The 19,487-nt window shown below is 33.9% G+C and overlaps 3 long non-coding RNA genes across 4 annotated transcripts; 2 read left to right on the top strand and 1 right to left on the bottom strand.

Moving 5' to 3' along the window:
* Positions 1-797: 797 nt before the first annotated feature.
* Positions 798-2,733, bottom strand: LOC128920441 (uncharacterized). Its single transcript, XR_008470513.1, has 3 exons — positions 2,677-2,733; positions 2,422-2,622; positions 798-2,311 (listed from the first exon to the last, which is right to left on the bottom strand). It is a non-coding gene; the product is annotated as an uncharacterized LOC128920441 (long non-coding RNA).
* LOC128920440 (uncharacterized) lies at positions 2,616-4,738 on the top strand. Its single transcript, XR_008470512.1, has 4 exons — positions 2,616-3,648; positions 3,715-3,887; positions 3,942-4,318; positions 4,390-4,738. It is a non-coding gene; the product is annotated as an uncharacterized LOC128920440 (long non-coding RNA).
* Positions 4,739-11,703: 6,965 nt separating this feature from the next.
* Positions 11,704-17,706, top strand: LOC114805089 (uncharacterized). 2 transcript variants are annotated; one of them, XR_008470418.1, is made up of 6 exons: positions 11,704-12,299; positions 12,372-13,550; positions 13,688-13,830; positions 13,895-14,102; positions 14,181-14,457; positions 14,707-17,706. It is a non-coding gene; the product is annotated as an uncharacterized LOC114805089 (long non-coding RNA). The 2 variants fall into 2 exon arrangements; XR_008470417.1 differs by having other exon boundaries at positions 14,181-17,706.
* The last annotated feature ends 1,781 nt before the right edge of the window (positions 17,707-19,487 follow it).

Below are 19,487 nucleotides of genomic sequence, written 5' to 3'. Positions count from 1 at the left end.
GCTGAACCAACGTCCAACGAGAGAGGAAATAGCTGCAGAGTTGCAAAGGCATATTGGGAACAGTGGAACAGTTTAAAGTTGGTATCTAGCTGCTTGCATCGAGCGTGGGAAAGCGAAGATGGACAAAGTTCCCGAGCTCTTATAATCGTTCCCAAAGTCAGAATTCCTGATGTTCTCAAGCAGATTCATAACGGTCCATGTGGAGGGCACATGGGAATCACGCAAATGTTGGAAAGAATGTTAGGGAAGCCAACAGTGTCCTAGAAAACGAAATGAGAGAAATTCATGCTATGGTGAGACAGCGGACACAAATCATGAGTGATAAAATGAAGGCAAAATACGACAAGACAATGAACTTCGAAGGATTTGTGTAAGGAGATTGGGTATTTTTTAATAACCGACAACGGGAGAAAGGACTGTCTCCTAAAATTCAATGCAGTTGGGAAGGACCATACCAGGTTGTTAAACGGATAAATAATGTAGTGTACCGCATACAAACAATTGGTAGACCTAGGAATAAAATGAAGGTGGTTCAACTAGAACGGCTTGCAGCATTTGGTTCTGGAAGTATGTCTAATGGGGACGATCAGACTTAATTGGAGGGCAGTGTAACGAAAATTACACCAGAACAAACTAGAATTGACAATTGAAATTGATAACTTGCCAGATGTATCTAGACATCAATAATCGTAGTTGCCAGAATGTTCGAGTGGCGATGTATCGCTTACAATCGACTATATAAGGGCTACCGAATTAGCAGCAACCCACAGTTCTAATTAGAGAGTTGCCGAGTAAAGTGCAAGAAACTAGAAGTAAGAAGTTGTAAACTCGTATAACGTGTAATAAAGTGTTAAGTTATTTGAATTAGAAATAAAGATTAGTGTATAGACATTAAAGTGTGACTTTTATTTGGCAATCCAGTGATCGAACTCAGGGTAGAGTTTCAGCGTAAACAATTTTTTTTGGAAATAATTTGGGGTAATATTAAATATTTATATGTTATTAACTCATTTTACATTTCACGATTTTGTTTTAGAAACCAACCCGGCAAAACGGGTAATTTTCAGCTAACATATTACCGCTATATTACTCTAAAAATTAGCAAAAATTAATTTGTATGTTACTTTTGTTCGAAGAGTCGGAAAGAAGTAACAATATTAGTAACAAGTACATTTGCCCCCTATTGGTCAAGTTTTGACAACTTACAGTCTAAAACATTCATATATTGCATAAAAACATAGGCATTTTAAACTTATTATTAAAATTTAAAATTTACAATTCATTTTAATATTTTCCTAAAGTAAACTATACAATTTATGTTCTAATTAAACGTTACAAATATGCATTCTTACTTGATAATTTTATTTTAAATACATAAAATCTTATTTTATTCAAAATTTAAATATATGGGGCATTCTCTGGAAAAAAAGCCACTTGAAAAAAAGTTCTTTATTTTCTTTGGCAGTTATATATCTTATAGTACATGTAAATCCTAAAATAAAACGTATGGTTTTAGGTCTGTGTAACGCGGGGTTGCCATATTATAAGGGGCCAAAGTTTTTTGTAAAAAAATTTTCGAACCGCTATAACTTTAAAACTAATGAACATATTTTAAAACACCATGTGACTTTTTGGTACAGAATTTCTCAAACTTTGAAACTGTATATCGTAAAAATTTTTAAAATTAATATTTCATAGCAAAAAATGAAAAAAAATTTTTTTTGGAATTTTTAACAACTTATGCCCCCTTTGATTTTTTTCGAAAATATCTTAAAATGTTCCTTATTTCATCACCTTTATACCCCCCAAAGGGAATTTTGGGACAGCAATATTTGTATGAGCTACAAATAAAAACCAACTCAGAACATGATGAAAAATCATTGATTTACGCACTATTATTATCAGAATTTAGCGTAACCCAGGATTAACGACGTGGACGTAGTAGACATTTAATCCCTTTTTGTTTGTTATTTTGATTTTTGCTTTTTTTTTTTTAAATTATTACGTAGACTAGATTCAAGTAAGTAATAATTTTAAATGAAAACCTGGCAACCCCGCGTTACACAGACCTAAAACCACATGTTTTATTTTAGGTTTTACATGTACTATAAGATATATAATTGCCAAAGAAAATAAAGAACTTTTTTCCAAGTGGATTTTTTCCAGAGAATGTCCCATATGTATTGACATTGTTTGCAACATATAGCATTGATCTTCTGTGAAGTGTCGACAGGTTTTCCATTGCCTGTGGGTAGAAAATGATTTCTATCATTAAAGGTTGTACCACACGGTTGGTTGCCATTGAAATGTTCTGAAAATAATATAAAATATGGATCTGCACATATAAATATATTTCTAAATACACTACATATTTCACTAATTAGTTTATTTAAAATATTGTCCATATACAATGTTACTAACCTGAATTTCATATTTGGGGTTCGTTCCTCGTTAATATTGCAAACAATTTTGTATTTGTGGCCTAAGTATTACAGTCAATTAAGCGGGAAAGGCACTTAGGCGGAGGCTCTTCAGCGGGCAGTTTTATATGTAAATTTAGGGAAAAACATCGTGCCGCAAAATATGGTCACATAAGCGGGAAAGGCACTTAAGCGGGGATCGCTGTACTTGTAATTATAAACATATAACAAATAAAATGTAAATAGGGGTACTTACTTTATCGCGCTGTTTCCTTCGTACTTCTTCTATATATAAAGAAAAATAATTTATTTTTTATAAAAATAATTACAAACAAGTAAGGAAAGGCTAAGTTCGGGTGCAACCTAACATTTTATACTCTCGCAATTTATTGATATACTTTTATTAAGATAACACACAATTTGATCCATATATTCGACATAAAGTCCAATAGAAAAACGAAAATCATCATATATAGTATATATGAGGTAATTTCTGAACCGATTTCACTAATTTTCATCACCAACATACATTTTATATAAGATTATATGCTCATTTAATTTGGCTAAGATATTTCACATATTAAACGCCCATCGTATTTTTGATATCCTATAATTAGGTATATGAGAGCAAGGGGAAGTTATGACCGGATTTTAAACATTTCTGGTACAGAGACACACAATTGGAAGAAAAATATTTCCTCTGAATTAAATTAAGATACCTGAGGGGTTTATCGAAATTTTCGTTGAAAAATTCTTCATATTCGATATCCGGGGCATTGAAAAGTTATAGTCCGATTTCGACAATTTTTTCACAAGTGATATCACAGATCATATACACTATTTGTGTAAAGTCTTATTCCGTTATCTTCATTGGTTCCTTATGAATACATTGTAAAGTGAAGGAATAAGATAGAATTCAAAATTGAGTTATATTGGAAGTTGTCGTGGGTGTGAACCAATTTCATCCAATTTTTTTTATTGAAATCTGTCGAGTACTTCCTGAGATATGGATTTTACACATAAGTGGGCGTTGCTACGCCAATTTCCATTTTGTAAAAAAATTTGAGTGCAGCTCCTTTCTGCTTGATATATATTACCCTATATATATCTCGTTTTTGACTCGTCTCCTCAATGTGTTCAGCACTAGATGCATGTACTACAATGAACCGTTCAAAAATTACCGCCATAGCCGTCATTCATTTGAAAAGAAAATTTGAAGTGAGTGGATGTGAGTGCGTATTAATAATTAGTTACTGATATTATTTTCTATTTATAGTAAATTTTCTTTTTACAGATCGATATATGTTTGAGTGGGTGCTGCAGAGTATTTCAAAGGAATATAATTGCAGAAAAAGGTCTTGGAAGGCAAAGCGAGCTGCAACGCACATCTGGTGCGTACATGCAAACACAAACATGCCAAATTAAAAATAGGAGCAGAACAAGGATTATGCCACTGGAGGCAGATGTGTGAGTCGATAATACATATGTATGTATATACTATAACATAAAATCTTTTGCTAGAATATAACATAATACTACAATAGCGACTCCAAGCAGAGGACTCGCAGAAACAGATTAGATTGCATTAATATACACCAACATTGCAATAATAACAACGTAATGAATGCTTATGGTGACAACAATTAGCAGAATTCGGAACAACAAATCGGAGATAAAGTATTACTCCCATTTAGGAAGCTAGCTATACTTGGTATGGGTGCGGGGAATCCTACCAGCAGTTCTTCAACACCTACAGCGGTAATCGCTCATCAATCTTACATTACAAATTCGAACTAGAATTGGTCGTATGATGGAAGAAGCACTCGTAGTCCTTTGTGTCAGAAAGTAACAAAAATCATGCACCTAAAAATACAACACAAAATATTCTACAACAACAGGTATTAGTAAAATGAATTCAATTGCAAAACTAAAACAAAACAATATTTTTGATATTTTTATCATTTAACAGAGTTGGTAATATTACTTCCCATGCTTATAATAAATAATGGTGGACAGTCGCTTGTAACATGTGTAGTTAGTTAGTTCTAACCAACTAAATATATTTTTCAGGCATTGTATGATGTACAATAAATTACATCGCACTTTTGGAGTAGCAGTTGCATATTGTTATAATAGCATCTATATAAAAATGAATATACGAATATTTGTAACAATCGTAATAGTAGTGATATGTAATTTGTATTGTATAACACAAAAAATCAATAATTTTAAAGGTTGTAATTATAAATTATAAAAAATTAATAATTAATACAAACTTTATATGTAAAATATGTAAATTTTGTCAATGTATATATGATAACCACAAAAATGTTTGTAAACATTAAAGTTTACTTTGTACTGAAATGCTAATATTTAAAAATTAATCTATAATAATTATTAATAATATAAAATACCATACTAATATATAAATGTAAATACATCATACAATTAAATACATAGAAATTAATAAAAACTATAAACTTCTGTTTTTATTTCTAAACGAAATAAAAGGTAACCGGTAGCATGAACGAGATGACCCAAATTTTAGTAACGAGACGGTGACCACACAAATGACCACTTCCTGTGACTAAGGGGTGAACATAAATAATATGAAGCAAAAAAACGACTTCAGATGGCTCTGCGAACCACAGAGTGACGTGTGGCTTTCCAAAACAATAGAAAAATGAGAGCAGAAGGACATTTGCACCAAAATTAATGAGATAGAGCGAGAAAGATAACCACACCGACGTGTTGTAAAAGAGGAGAAGTGGTAACCGTTTTCCAGATGCTAGAACAAGCGTGACCACAAAAATAATATGAGCTTTTTTACTGGTAACCAATGCACCATAAGATAAGTAACACTATCCGTTTTGCAGGGATATGAACACACCCTAAGTTTTCTCTTATTTTGGAAAGTTGTGGTGAGCCCTATGTAGTAGTTTTTTATTTACACCCATATTATGTATCTACATATAATAGCCTGGTTCAGTCGCCTTCAGGCTATCGTAGCCCGCAAAATACATTAAGAGAAGCTACTGGCGAATATGACAGGCTACTAATCGCCAGTCGCCATTTTTTTGCATATTATCTATTACTATTAACCCTTTTTATAGTATCCAAATTTGTCAAAAGCAGGCTACTGATAAAGACCAGTATTGTAGTTTTGACTAAAGCAGTATATTCAGATGGCGTAGAAATTGTAAATACAAATAAAAAAAATGTATTTACATTAATATATAATTGAATGAGTTGCTTTTTAAATATTATTTAAAAAATGCAGAACTATGGAATGGTTTCGAAGCCGAAATAAATAGATTCAGGTCACCCTATAGGACTGGAAAAGAATGGCAGAAGCTAATATTTTAATAATACTATATTTTTAAGCAATATTTCAAGCAATATTTTAAGCATATGAAATGTGCACATGTTACATAAATGTGGTCACTTCTGTAAGAATCACAGACATCGTCGTATTTAAGTTGTGAAATTCCGAAGTCATTCCCTTGACCTTTCTAATAGCTACCTTCAATAAAAAGAATCGTAGCGCTGCTCAAATGTTCAGAAGTTGATCGGTTGATGAATTTAAAACGCGGCCAACAGATATGAAAATTATTTTTTTTTTTATTATTATTATTAACCCAAACGATTACCCTCCTCCCGCCCATCCGACGCGTGGGGCGCAGTCCGCATACGAGCGGAATTTGCCGAGTCTAGAAAGGCAAGAGATTTTTAAGCGTCCGGTTCTCAAACTGCTCAGCTACAGAAAGAAACATTTCAACAGCTGAGTTTTAAAAATTTATAAAAACAAAAAGTTAAAAATTTCTGAATATTATTTATTAAGAGAAGACAAAATAGTTTTTTTGATGCTAAATATTGAGTCAGATGGATCAAATGTGCTGGAATGCGAATTAAAATCATGACATATTCGGCAGAATGGTTCATTTAACTCAAAATTTGTTCTGGAAGATTTTAGAAATAATGGTCTAAACTGCCTGGATGAACGCAATGGGACATTAAACTTAATATCAGACAAAAGGAATGAACTACAAACTAAACCATTCAGAAGTTTTACTAGAAAAATTATACCTAGCATTTCTCTGCGACTAGTGAGTGTGGGAAGATTTATAAGTTTTAAACGACTAGTATACGGGGGAAGATTCAATCTTGAATCTCAATGTAAGTGGCCTAAAGCAAAAAGTAAAAATTGTTTTTGAACGGACTCAAGCTTATCAGAATGGGATTGATAGCTAGGATTCCATACCACAGAACCATACTCCAATATAGGCCTTACCAATGTTGTAAAAAGAATTTTAGTAATATACGGATCACTAAATTCTTTAGACCAACGTTTAACAAAGCTAAGAGCACCTTTAGCTTTTAAGACAATTGAATTTACATGAGAATTAAAATTTAGTTTAGGGTCCATATTAACTCCTAAATCAACAAAGCTAAAAACTTGCTCTAAACTGAAGTTATTTATTACATAGGGGGAAAGATCAACAGTTCTACGGGAAAAGCACATCGTTTTACATTTTTTAAGATTCAGTGGCATATCATTTTTGTGACACCAAGTAACTAAATTATTTAAATCCGATTGCAACTCAGTCCTTTCGTTATGAGAAGTATATGATTTAAAAAGTTTTACATCATCCGCATATAATAAAATTTCTGAAAACTTAATTACTGAAGGTATATCATTGATGAACAACAAGAACAGAATCGGGCCGAGATGACTACCCTGTGGAACCCCTGAAGTGACACTAATTGAATCGGATAATGTATTATTAAATAAAACTTGTTGTTTTCTGTTAGTAAGATATGAGGATACCCATTCAAGAAGTCTTGGTTGAAAACCAAGAAGATTCAGTTTTTGCAAAAGAATTGAGTGGTTTATTCTATCGAATGCTTTACTAAAGTCTGTATATATAACATCAGTATTCTTATTATCCCTAAAACCCATTGACACATGGTTTACAAATTCAAGCAAGTTAGTTACTGTAGATTTCCCTTTACAAAATCCATGCTGAGAGAATGAAATTAAAGGAGAGATTAAGAAAGTTATTTGGTCAGTGACAATAGCTTCAAAAAGTTTGGGTATAGCTGACATTTTAGCTATCCCCCTATAGTTCTCAAGAGATGATCTAACTCCACTTTTATGCAAAGGTAATATAAAAGAGTTTTTCCACATTGACGGAAAAATACCTTGTTTAAGAGATAGGTTAAAAAGCTTAGTTAAGGGCAGATAGATATATTTTGCGCAATTTTTAAGAAAGCTTGAGGGAATCATATCAGGGCCATATTTAAACGAATTTTTTAACGTAACTAAATAATTTAAGACATCTGTTTCAGAAATAATTGGTGTATTAATTACAGTACTCGGACATAACACTTGATGATATGGCACATTCATAGGGTAGTTTGAACAATAATTGGATTTGAAGAATTCTGCAAACATATTAGAAATAATATAATTGTCACATGACATTGTTGATTTATATTTCATCGCGGACGGAAAATTTGAAATCCTGCGTTTGGAGTTAACGAAACCATAAAACAATTTCGGATTACGAATAATATTATTTTTTACTTTGATTATGTAGTTTTTATAACATTTTTTGTTAAGTTTCTCAAACTGACGACACAATTTAGAATATTTTAAATAGTCAACAAGAGCTCCAGTTCTTTTATAAAGTTAAAAGCACGAGCTTTTTTATTTTTTAATTTACATAGCTCATTCGAATACCACAAATTTAAACTTTTTCTTTTGATAATAAAACATTTCGGAACAAATCTTTCAAAAATATTAAAAATTGTTTCATTAAAATGTGATACATTTAATTCAATATTACCACTATAATCAGGCCAAGTCAATTTTGAAAGTTCACAATTAATCTTTTTGAAGTTAGCTTTCGCAAAGTTGAACCGAGAACAAAGGTCCTGTTTGTTGCATACAAGTAATTCGTCTATGATTTCGATATTAATTTCCAAGGCAGGGTGATAAGAATCCTCTGGCAAAACTAAAGGATCAGATCGGACCACAGAAACTGTTGAAGTATTATCAACATAGACCAAATCTAAGAATTTACCAAACTTGTTCGGAATTAAGTTAATTTGGTTAAGACCCATCCCAGACATTTCTTCCAAAAACTCATTAAAGCTTAAACGAGTGCAAAAAGGGGTAATGCAATCGTCAACAGATTTCCAAGATACACACGGTAAATTGAAATCGCCTAGAACAATTATATAATCAGTATTCTTAGCAATTGAAAAAACATTATTTATTAACATTATTTATTAACATGCTGCGTATATACAGATAAGTCCGATTGAGGCGGAATATAAGATAAAGTTAGATAAATAGAACATTTATTAATACAAATTCGTATGCACTTAAATTCAATAAAGTCCGCATGAGGAACTTCTACTTCTTCAGATGGAATTGAAGAATGCACAGCAAATAGTACACCCCCCCCCCCCCCCCCCGACTCTGTCCAGTCGATCGCATCTAAAGATTTGAAATTCACTATTTAATATTTCGTTATCAAAGATATGAGGTTTAAGCCAAGTTTCAGTAAAAGCGATGACTTTAAAATTACAATTAGTGCTGTTCAAATACAATTCTTTTAATTTTGTATTTAAACCCCTTACATTTTGATAGTGAATTTGTAATGAATTTTTTATAATTAGTTTTTTGAATCCGCGGCATTTTTTGGAATATGAGCAATTACAGTTTGTTTTTGTTGCTTTTGCTCGAATTCGCGCACGAAAGCACCAGGTGGCCAAAATGATTCATCAAGTAGCAATTGAAAATTAACAGCTGAAACGCCAATCTTGAAAGAAGATATGTTTCTTTCGTATTTAAAGTTAAATTTTCTGACATCAATATCAATATCGTTAATTTTTAATTTCGACGAGATGTAAAACTTTATATCTTCGATTGTGGTATCCGAAGCGAATCTCGAAACGAAAATTGATTTTCGTTGAGGTATTACTACCAAATTTTTTGCCACAAACTCAGAGTTAATAGGAGGCGGATCCTGAATAGTTTTCCGCTTAAGGTTATCGTTAATTGTTTTCGGAGGATTAAGCACTTTTGAAGAGGAAGGCTTCTCTCCTTGAGGGCAAGGAGATGAGAGATTAATAAGGTCTAATTTCACCGGTGACATACTTTTCACGGACAAAGTGGCAGGTTCCTCATTAGACGGACGTTTACGTTTTGATGAAGGCTTAGCATTATCATCTTGATCATTCAGGCATTTAAATGATTGAAACAACACTTCATAATGCTTAAATTTTTCTGTAAGGTTTTGAAGTTCTCGACCGATTTCTTTAAAATTATTGCGCGCCTGTTTAAAAACTTTAAATAATTCAATATCTGTCGGTCTACACTTTAAGCACGACCAGCGCAGACCCTTTCCATCGAGAATAGAATCTAAGATTCTACCTGTCAATCCAGCACATTTAAGATGGGCAAGCTCGTCACAAAGCCAACAAGAAACAAAACGATCAGAATCGTCTTTAATAGTACAATTCGGAAAATTGCAAGTCATTATGAAAAAAAAAAAATTTAAATTGAAGGAAAAAACAGAATAGTAAATAATAATAAAAATTAAAATATGATATAATAGTAAATAGAAAAACAATAATAGTTATACTGAATTAGCCGAGATCACAACCAATATAATAGTGAGCAGTTTGAGAAGCACTGAGCCACTTAAAAATAACACGCAAACAGCTGTGAGCAAAAATGAAAGAAAAAAAGACGAATCAAAAGAAAAAGAGCAAATTAAAACAAAAACAATATGCAATCGCACAAACAATTGCAAAGTAGGAAATAAAATTGATAATTGATAAAAACAACAAATGATTTAAAAGACTCGGCACCAGAATTTAAGAAAATAGTTAAAATACAATTAAAATTTAAATATAACACAAAAGCAAATTAGCACAAATACTTAGCTTTAGATTACACTTATTAAAAGTAAACTTTCTTTAATTATATTAATAAATTTAAGCACAAATTCAAGAACCGAGAAAAAATTAAACTTCACAGTTTGACGTGTTACCAGATTTGTTTGATCTTTTTGAAAATATACAAAATATAGTGAACATAACAAATAACAACATATTAATTCTTAGCGTACTTCATAAGTGAAATATACAAAAGATTGGAACGATCTCTATTTAGCCGTCGAATTAATGCGACATTCAAGCTTTCTTCCCGACTCATGAATTATAGTTAATAACTACCCATTATAGTTCTTTTTTATATTATGATTCAAATAAAATATTTTTGTTCACGTATTTGTATTTTGTAACTGCACAAATTGTCACTCACATTTGAACAATGCTGCCAAATAATTTCAAAATAATTGTCAAAAATGTTAACTCAGGGCTGTTATCTGCATATTCTTGGCAACTGAGATAAATAGATTATCATAATAAAAAATCTAGTCTCAGTAGGCAACGCAACTACAATGGCGATTATTCGCCAGTAGCCTTCCACAATTGAGGTGTTAATCAGCCCTCTATCAGTGGATAATGTTCGATTTATCATTTTCAGGGTCACTCCTTAGTCACAGTAAATGTACTGCTTATTTTTGGGTCACCGTTTCGTTACTTAACCCGGTACTGCCCAGAACTTTTTACGTTTCAGATTTTTAGGAAATGAAATACACCCAAGTATTTTGGCCCCCTGAGCACGAAAATTAAATCTGTTTTACGATGTAAGATGTAAATATAAGATATTCAATATTTAACTTTTCCGGAAAATGCAAAAAACCAACGTAGTGTGTAGTTTTATAGTGTAATTTTCATGTTATTTATGAAGATAGGGATAAATTTTGCGTTACCATATGATAATCGTGGGTTAATTCGGGTTAAATTTGCTTAAATGGTCTCCATGGTTTCATTCTGTAGTTCACCTACCTTTTCGTTTAAAAATTAAAATATTGAAAAAGTTGTTTTATTTTTATATTTATTTATTGAATTGTATAGTGTTTTACGTTTTTATTAATTATTATAGATTAGTTTTTAAATATAAATTTCAGAGCAATGTAAACTTTAATTTTTACAAACATTTTTGTACCTATACATTACTATACATTGATACAATTACAAATTTTACTTATAAAGTTAGTTTTTTATTGGTTTTTTATGTTGTTACCCAGCAAGTCATGGGTACTGAAACTCCAACACATTCAAAGAAATTTCAATAACACCACTACATACACATATACGCAACAAAGGGTAAAATGTTCATAAACATTTAATTCAACTCTTCTCTGTACAGCCCCCTGAATGAGATAAAGAAACAACCGAAGTTCTCGTGTATTTGAACAAGTGTTGTTTTGAGCATTGAATACGTAATAATTGTTGAATATAATAATATTATCTTGCCTTCAATTCTAATTAATTTTCCATACAGATATTTCAAACCACATACGGCTCGTTAAGGTACGTAACCTAATTGGTGTCACTTATGGTAGCAGCGTAGAACTCTAGAAGCGGTGCAGCAAATCCAGCAAATTCGGTGCTGCAAACAAACACAAAACTGTGGATGCAAACGCTGCTACATCGAACACAAATAATTTACACACCAGATATTAGGTTTAATGTCACTTTTTTACGTGCAATTAAACCTTTTGGTCAACACAATCACGGGAAGAATTGGAACAGCATGGTTTAGGTGCTTTTGCCGTTTATCATCGCAACGTGTGTCAACTGGGTTTTGCCAATGAGTTGGCCGTGCCATTAGCAGCTAAAACACAGAAACTAAAGGGTAAATTTAATTGTCGTATTGCTTTACAAGGATTCACCGAAATTAGTTCAATGGAAATGGATGTTAAGACAAGAACGTTGCCAGTGTTGAAACATAAGGTAATTATTACCAACTTTTATGTTGTAAAAATTCAAATTTTACTTTATGTTTTATAAAAATCTTCCTCCCAGAAATTGGATGGATCTAAAGAAACCAAAAGAGTCCTCACATAATGCGCGCATCTTACACTTCCTGGCCGCACAGAGTATTTGATATTTGCCACTCTTCCTCCAGCCTTTGTCAGATGTCAAAAATTTTGTTATTAAATTTTCATTTCGGGTTTTAGAAGAACTAACCTTAAATAGCGGGTATAGTTTCAGGGCTTTTGTGGGTCGCAGTACTGAAAGTGCACGGGGAATTTTCGTTCGCAGTTTTGGGTCTTTCATTCGTGATTGTACCAAGATCATACCCCGAATTGTGCAAGATATATATATAAATTTTTAAATGATGAATGTAATGTGCAAGAAAGGGATGAACGATCATACGTACACAAGAGTTTCGGACACTTTTGTCAATTCATCCTTAAGGATCGCATAGAAACTTTCATTGAAACTGCTAGTACCGCTCCCTGGCCTTTCACAGAAGAATTCGCTGGTACCTGACTTGCAGGATATACAATACAAATTACATATCACTTCTATTACGATTGTTACAAATATTCGTACGTTCATTTGTATATAAATGCTATTGTAACAATATTTTACATTTAAATTAATAAATTTAGTGCTATTGCGAACGTTCAAAATTTATAAATTAACAATCATAATATTGAAAACGATAAATTGTAAGTTCAGCTTAATAATCCCTGCATAGTCAAATCAGAAGCAAGATGAACAACTTCGGCGCTTCAAAATGTTTTTTTGAGATCTGTTAATTGTTAACTATGTGTAGATCCAAGGGCATCATAGGAGACAGTGTGTTTAGCACTTCGAAAATAAGTAGTGAAACTGCTACTTCAAAAGTCCGAAGTAATTTGTTGTACATCACCCGATGCCTGAAAAATATTTATAGTTGGCTAGAAATAATTAAAATATCTATATTCGTAGAATAACTTACTAATAGAGGGTTGGAAGTTTGTTAAGGCATTCGACGAAGCGACAACCGAATCGGGTGATGCAGATTTTGTTGTTGCTAACGAATGACTCAATCGAACCGCTGAACAAAAGTAGCGGTGAAATTAATTATGGCTTCACTAAAGACATATAAAATAGATGCCGGCGCTATCAACCATCTTACCTCGGATAATGAGATGGGTGAAGTGGAGGAAGATCCTATGGAGTCCTCGAGCGATGTCGATAGCCTCGAATAAGGTGAGTGTTCCTCAAGGTCTGAAATGCAGGACAGGCTCTCTAATTTATATTCTGAGAAAGAGCTTTTAAGCGATTCTCAAGATGATATAGATGTAACTTTAACTAATGCATCTCTTACAAATTAATCTTCACCACAGCAAAGTAGCGTCAGTAGCCCTAATTAACCGCATGGCAACAGATCAGCCTGACTTTGTCCTCATTGAGGAGCCATGGGTTAATAGAGGGCAGATTTGCGGCCTGAGGACGTCGAATTATAAACTATACATGTCACATTACGAAGGTAAGAACAGGACATTTATATTGGCTTAAAAGGGTCTTAATGTTTTTATATTGTACAAATATAGTAACAAAGACACCACGGCAGTAAGCTGGGAGACGGGTAGAGGTAGTTACCAGCTTGTCTCTTGTCACATGACGTATAATGAGGAGCAGGTACCATCACTGCAAATAAAAAGGTTGGTGCAAGAAAGAGAAATGTCCAAGAGCTTATACTTGGATGCGACTCCAACGCACATCATTCACTATGGGGTAGTTCAGATACCTACGCAAGAGGTGAGTTGCTCTTTAATTATTATTAGGCACCAAGCTCTTGTTGTACAATAGAGGTAACACGCCAACTTTTATTACTAGAAATCGACAAGAAGTATTAGATATAACACTTGTGTCGGAAGAACTGATAGAAAGAGTAACTCGTAAACCAGACATAGATGATGGTCCCCCGAGCTTAAGAAATCTCAGAAAGAGTCCAGGAGGCAGTTTATTCTAGCGAAACAATCCCAAGTAGAGCAGGACTGTGAACGATACTACAGCCTTCTAAGGTCATACAAAAAGGAAATCAAAACGAAAATCGTGGAAATTCTTCTGTGAAGAAATCGAGACCACGACAGAAGCGTCTCGGTTAAGAAAGGTAATAGCAAAAGCTACACATAACGTTAGGTACCTACAGAAGCCAGATCAGAGCTGGACGGAATCCAGTGAAGAAACCTTAAAATTGCTGATGAATACTCACTTCCCGGGCAGCTCAGAGAGCTTAACCGCTGAGTATACACTAGATACTGAAGTGGACACAGATCTTAATATTGGAGACTTAATATCAATTGACAAAATAAGATTGGCAATTAACAGTTTCAAGCCTTCTAAATCTTCTCAATTGCAGAAATCGTTCAGTTACGTATCGGGCTGGTTAATAACCATTCTCGAAGGGACTATACATACCAAAAGCGGGTAAAAGCTCTCATACTAGTCCAAAGGATTTTAGACCAATCAGTCTTTCTTCATTTCTACTAAAAACACTGGAAAGATTAATAGAAATTAATATAAGATGCAGGCTAACTCCGGAATAGCTAGCAGTTTCACAACACGCGTACTCCAAAGGAAAAACCACGGAAATAGCTTTAAACTCGGTGGTGACCGAGATTGAAAGGGCTCAGGAAGGAAGTAAAGGAATACGCTCGCATAGCCTTCTTAGACATAGAAGACGCGTTTAACAACATCCAGCCTAAGGCCATAGTCAACGCGCTTAAAGATCTGGATGTCTCAGAATCACTCATGAAACTTATAGAACAGATGCTTCTAGGCAGGTTCATAACTTCAACGATGTGCAGATCTGTCCATAGGGATACACCTCAAGGAGGCGTGCTATCCCCACTTCTATGGATCTTAACAATGCTTCTAGGCAGGTTCATAACTTCAACGATGTGCAGATCTGTCCATAGGGATACACCTCAAGGAGGCGTGCTATCCCCACTACTATGGATCTTAACAATGAACAGTATGTTGTTAGATCTAGAGAAAGGGGGAGTACATGTTATAAGTGAGAAAGCAAGCTACCTGGGGCTAATTTTAGACAGGAAGCTATTATGGAAACCAAACTTGGATGCCAGAGTAAGGAAGGCAGCTTTAGCACTATACACTTGCAAAAGGATGGTTGGACCAAAATGGGGACTAACCCCCGCGTATCACATTGGCTCTACACAGCTGTGGTAAGGCCGATCATGATATATGGGATATTGGTCTGGTTGCCAATAATTGACAAGAAGTACGCAGTAAAGCGTATGGTATGTTTACAAAGAGCGGCATGTATATGTATCAGTGGAGCTCTCAGAACAGCGCTAGCCAGGCATTAGATGCGATTTTGTATTTACTGCCTATAGATCTATTCTGTAAGCAGCAGGCGGCGAAATCGGCACTTTCGCTACTGCAAAATTGCAATAGGGGACATTCTAGTATACTCGGCAAGTTCCCATTTCTACCAAATATTACGGAATTTCGCCATCCTATAGAAATTAATCTAAACTCGGATCTACACATATCTTTCCCCTCTAGAGACGAGTGGGAAATGGAAAAAATGGACAAAGATTCAGAGGTTCAAAACTAGACAAACGAGTAGGAGATGGGGTATTTTCAGAGAAACTGGATACCAGATCGCTTTCCGGTTACCGGATCATTGCAGTGTTTTCCAAGCAGAGATCACTGCAATTAAAGAAAGCCTGTCTGTCAAAAATAGTGTTAACGACTAAACACATATTCATATTCTAGGATAGTCAAGCGGCTTTAAAACCACTAAAGTCGCAAAGAATATAATCGATTACACACCTTCTATGTAAGGATGTAAAGCTATGTATAGGAAAATAATCGCAACTATTGGGCGCGGTTTTCTCGATGATGTGGGCGAAGTTGCTCATATCAAATTGTGTAAACTTTTTCACTTTATTACAGGGTGGTTCAAAGATGACTCTATAGTGTGAGAGATTTTTTATTGTTTTGTTTTAGTTTTGCAATTAAATTAATTTCAATAATACCTGTTGTTGTAGCATATTTTGTGTTGTATTTTTAGGTGGATGATTTTTGTTACTTTCTGACGCAAAGAACTACATGTGCTACTTCCATTATACAGCGAATTCTAGTTCGAATTTGTATTGTACGATTGATGAGCGATTGCCGTTGTATGTGTTGAAGAACTGCTGGTAGAATTCCCCGCGGTCATACCGAGTATAGCTACCTTCCTATATGGGAGTAATACTTTATCTCCGCTTTGTTGTTCCGTATTCTGGTTATTGTTGTCTCCATAAACATCCATTACGTTGTTATTAATGCAATGTTAGTGTATATTAATACAATCTAATATGTTTCTATGAGTCCTCCGCCTGGAGTCGCTATTGTTGTACTATCGTATATTCTAACAAAAGATTTTATGTTATCTATAATATAAAAATGAATCGCAAAATGTGTTGCTAAGCGCATAACTCGAGAACCGCTGAACCGATTTCGCAAATTCTTTTTTCACAATGTTCCCTGAAGTGCAAGGATGGTTCTTACGGGAAGAAAAATTAAAAAAATCCTTGAAAAAGTCTAAAATCCATACTTTTCAAATTTCAAATACAAACAATTGGTAATCTTTAGATGTTAAAATGAACAAAACATCGAGAACGGCTGAACCGATTTATGGCAGTCATGCGAACTATGTAAATATGGAAAATGGCGGAAAAGATAATAATTCTAAAAAATATGTGAATTGACAACATATTTAAAAACAAATGAAAAATTTTGTATTTGAAATAACATATATATTTCAAACATTCAAAAAATAAGTAAAAAAATATGAATTGAAATGTAAAACACAACTGAATGTTTTAACCGTATGTGATTGATGATGATCGAGTATACATTTGCTATTTGTGCCGATATTCCATCACGTCTGTAATAAAATTTCACATGAAAACAAAAGTCTGTTTGAAGTACATATTAAATATATACAGATTTAAAGAAAAAATTCTTATAAAAATAAAAAGTGTAGTGTGTGTGTTTATTCACGACATGCCTCCTATAAGACGTACAAATTTAGGAAGAAGAATCAGAAATGCAACAAATCAAATTAATTATCAATATAATCGTACTGCCCAGGAAAATGAAGATCGCAATCAACGTGAAAGGATTCGGGTAAGTCAGACCCGTGAAGCGCGACAATCAAATAATAATGGAGCAAGTTTGAATCGGGCTGCTTTCTGTTACGATATGACAATTGATTACAGTGCCTACAACTGCGTTCGTATTGGATCTATGAACTCGGTTTGCAAATATTGCAAGGCATTGAAATACAAAAATGAAGCCAATGGATTGTGTTGCGCAAATGGAAAAGTGAAATTGATTCCATTACTTCCACCTATTATTGTAGTTGGAGAAAATTTAGAATCACGTGATATTGTTTTACATCGTCGAAATAATAAATTACAACGTATTAAGGAAACACATCGCTCATATGATGCTCTGCAATATCCCATTATATTTTGGCAAGGTGAAGATGGCTACGATTTCTCAATCAAGATGATAAATCCAATTACAGGTTTTGAAATCAACAAAAAATTTAGTTCAATGAACTATTATTCATACCGCCTAATGGTCAGAGAAAATGAAGACAATCACATATTGAAATGCCGGCGATTATGTCACAAATATGTTGTTGATATGTATGTTAAGATTGAGACTGAGAGGGAGATTCATCAGGTTGAATCAGACCAAACTTCGATCTGAAGAGTATATTCACCTTCGAGATGTAATCAATTCGGATGGGAATGCAGAAAATGTTGGCAGGATGACCATTCTTCCTGCAACCTATATCGGTTGTCCTCGGCATATGCATGAATATGCTCAAGACGCTATGTCCTATGTTCGTCATTACGGCACAGCAGATTTGTTCATTACGTTTACATGCAATCCACAATGGATAGAAATTAAACATGCGTTATTCCCTGGTCAATCGCCCATTGATCGTCATGACATTACAGCAAGAGTCTTCAGACAAAGGTTGAAATCTTTAATGGATTTCATTGTGAAACATTGTGTGTTTGGTGAGACACGCTGTTGGATGTATTCTGTAGAGTGGCAGAAACGTGGATTGCCGCATGCACACACATGCACGGACATTAATATCGGAAACAATTACAGGAAATGATGGTTATCCACTATATCGTCGCCGATCACTAGCAAACAATGGAAGATCAACAATTGTCAAAATTAACCAGCAAGAAATTGAAATAGATAATCGTTGGATTGTTCCATATTCACCGATCTTATCCAAAACTTTTAAAGCACACATCAATGTTGAATCTTGCCATTCAGTCAAATCTATCAAGTACATATGTAAATACGTAATTAAAGGAAGTGATATGGCTGTGATTGGATTTGGTGCAGAGAATTCAAATGATGAAGTAACACAATACCAAATGGGCCGATATGTTAGCAGCAATGAAGCATTTTGGCGAATTTTTTCTTTTCCAATTCATGAAAGACACCCAACAGTTGTTCACTTAGCCGTGCACTTAGAAAATAGACAAAGAGTATTTTTCACTTCCCAGAATGCAATACAAAGAGCTCACCAGCCCCCATCTACTACCTTAACCAGTTTTTTCGAGACGTGTCAAAATGATAATTTTGCACAAACACTACTTTATTCTGAAATGGCGATATATTATACTTGGAATCAGTCATCAAAAAAGTTTATGCGAAGAAAACAAGGAAAGCCAGTTCCAGGATACCCAGGTATATATTCAACCGATGCAATAGGTCGGATTTATTCCGTTCATCCAAACAACGATGAATGTTTTTATTTACGGCTGCTATTGGTCAATGTAAGGGGTCCAACATCCTTTCAACATTTACGAACAGTTAATGGTGAATTGTGTAGATCTTACAGAGAAGCATGTCATCGTTTGCAATTGCTAGAAAACGATGCACATTGGGATCAAACCCTTAATGAAGCTGTAATTTCATCACGAGCTCATCAAATGCGAACATTATTTTCCATTATCATTTCAACATGCTTCCCATCAAAACCAATTGATTTGTGGTTAAAATACAAAGATAATATGTGTGACGATATTTTGTTTACAATACGTAAAGAACAGGGAATCAGAATTTACAAATAGGTGAAGAAATTTA

The sequence above is a fragment of the Zeugodacus cucurbitae genome, chromosome 3, assembly GCF_028554725.1.
Source record: "Zeugodacus cucurbitae isolate PBARC_wt_2022May chromosome 3, idZeuCucr1.2, whole genome shotgun sequence".
In the NCBI taxonomy this organism is placed as follows: Eukaryota; Metazoa; Arthropoda; class Insecta; order Diptera; family Tephritidae; genus Zeugodacus; species Zeugodacus cucurbitae.
This window is presented reverse-complemented; position numbering and strand designations above follow the sequence as displayed.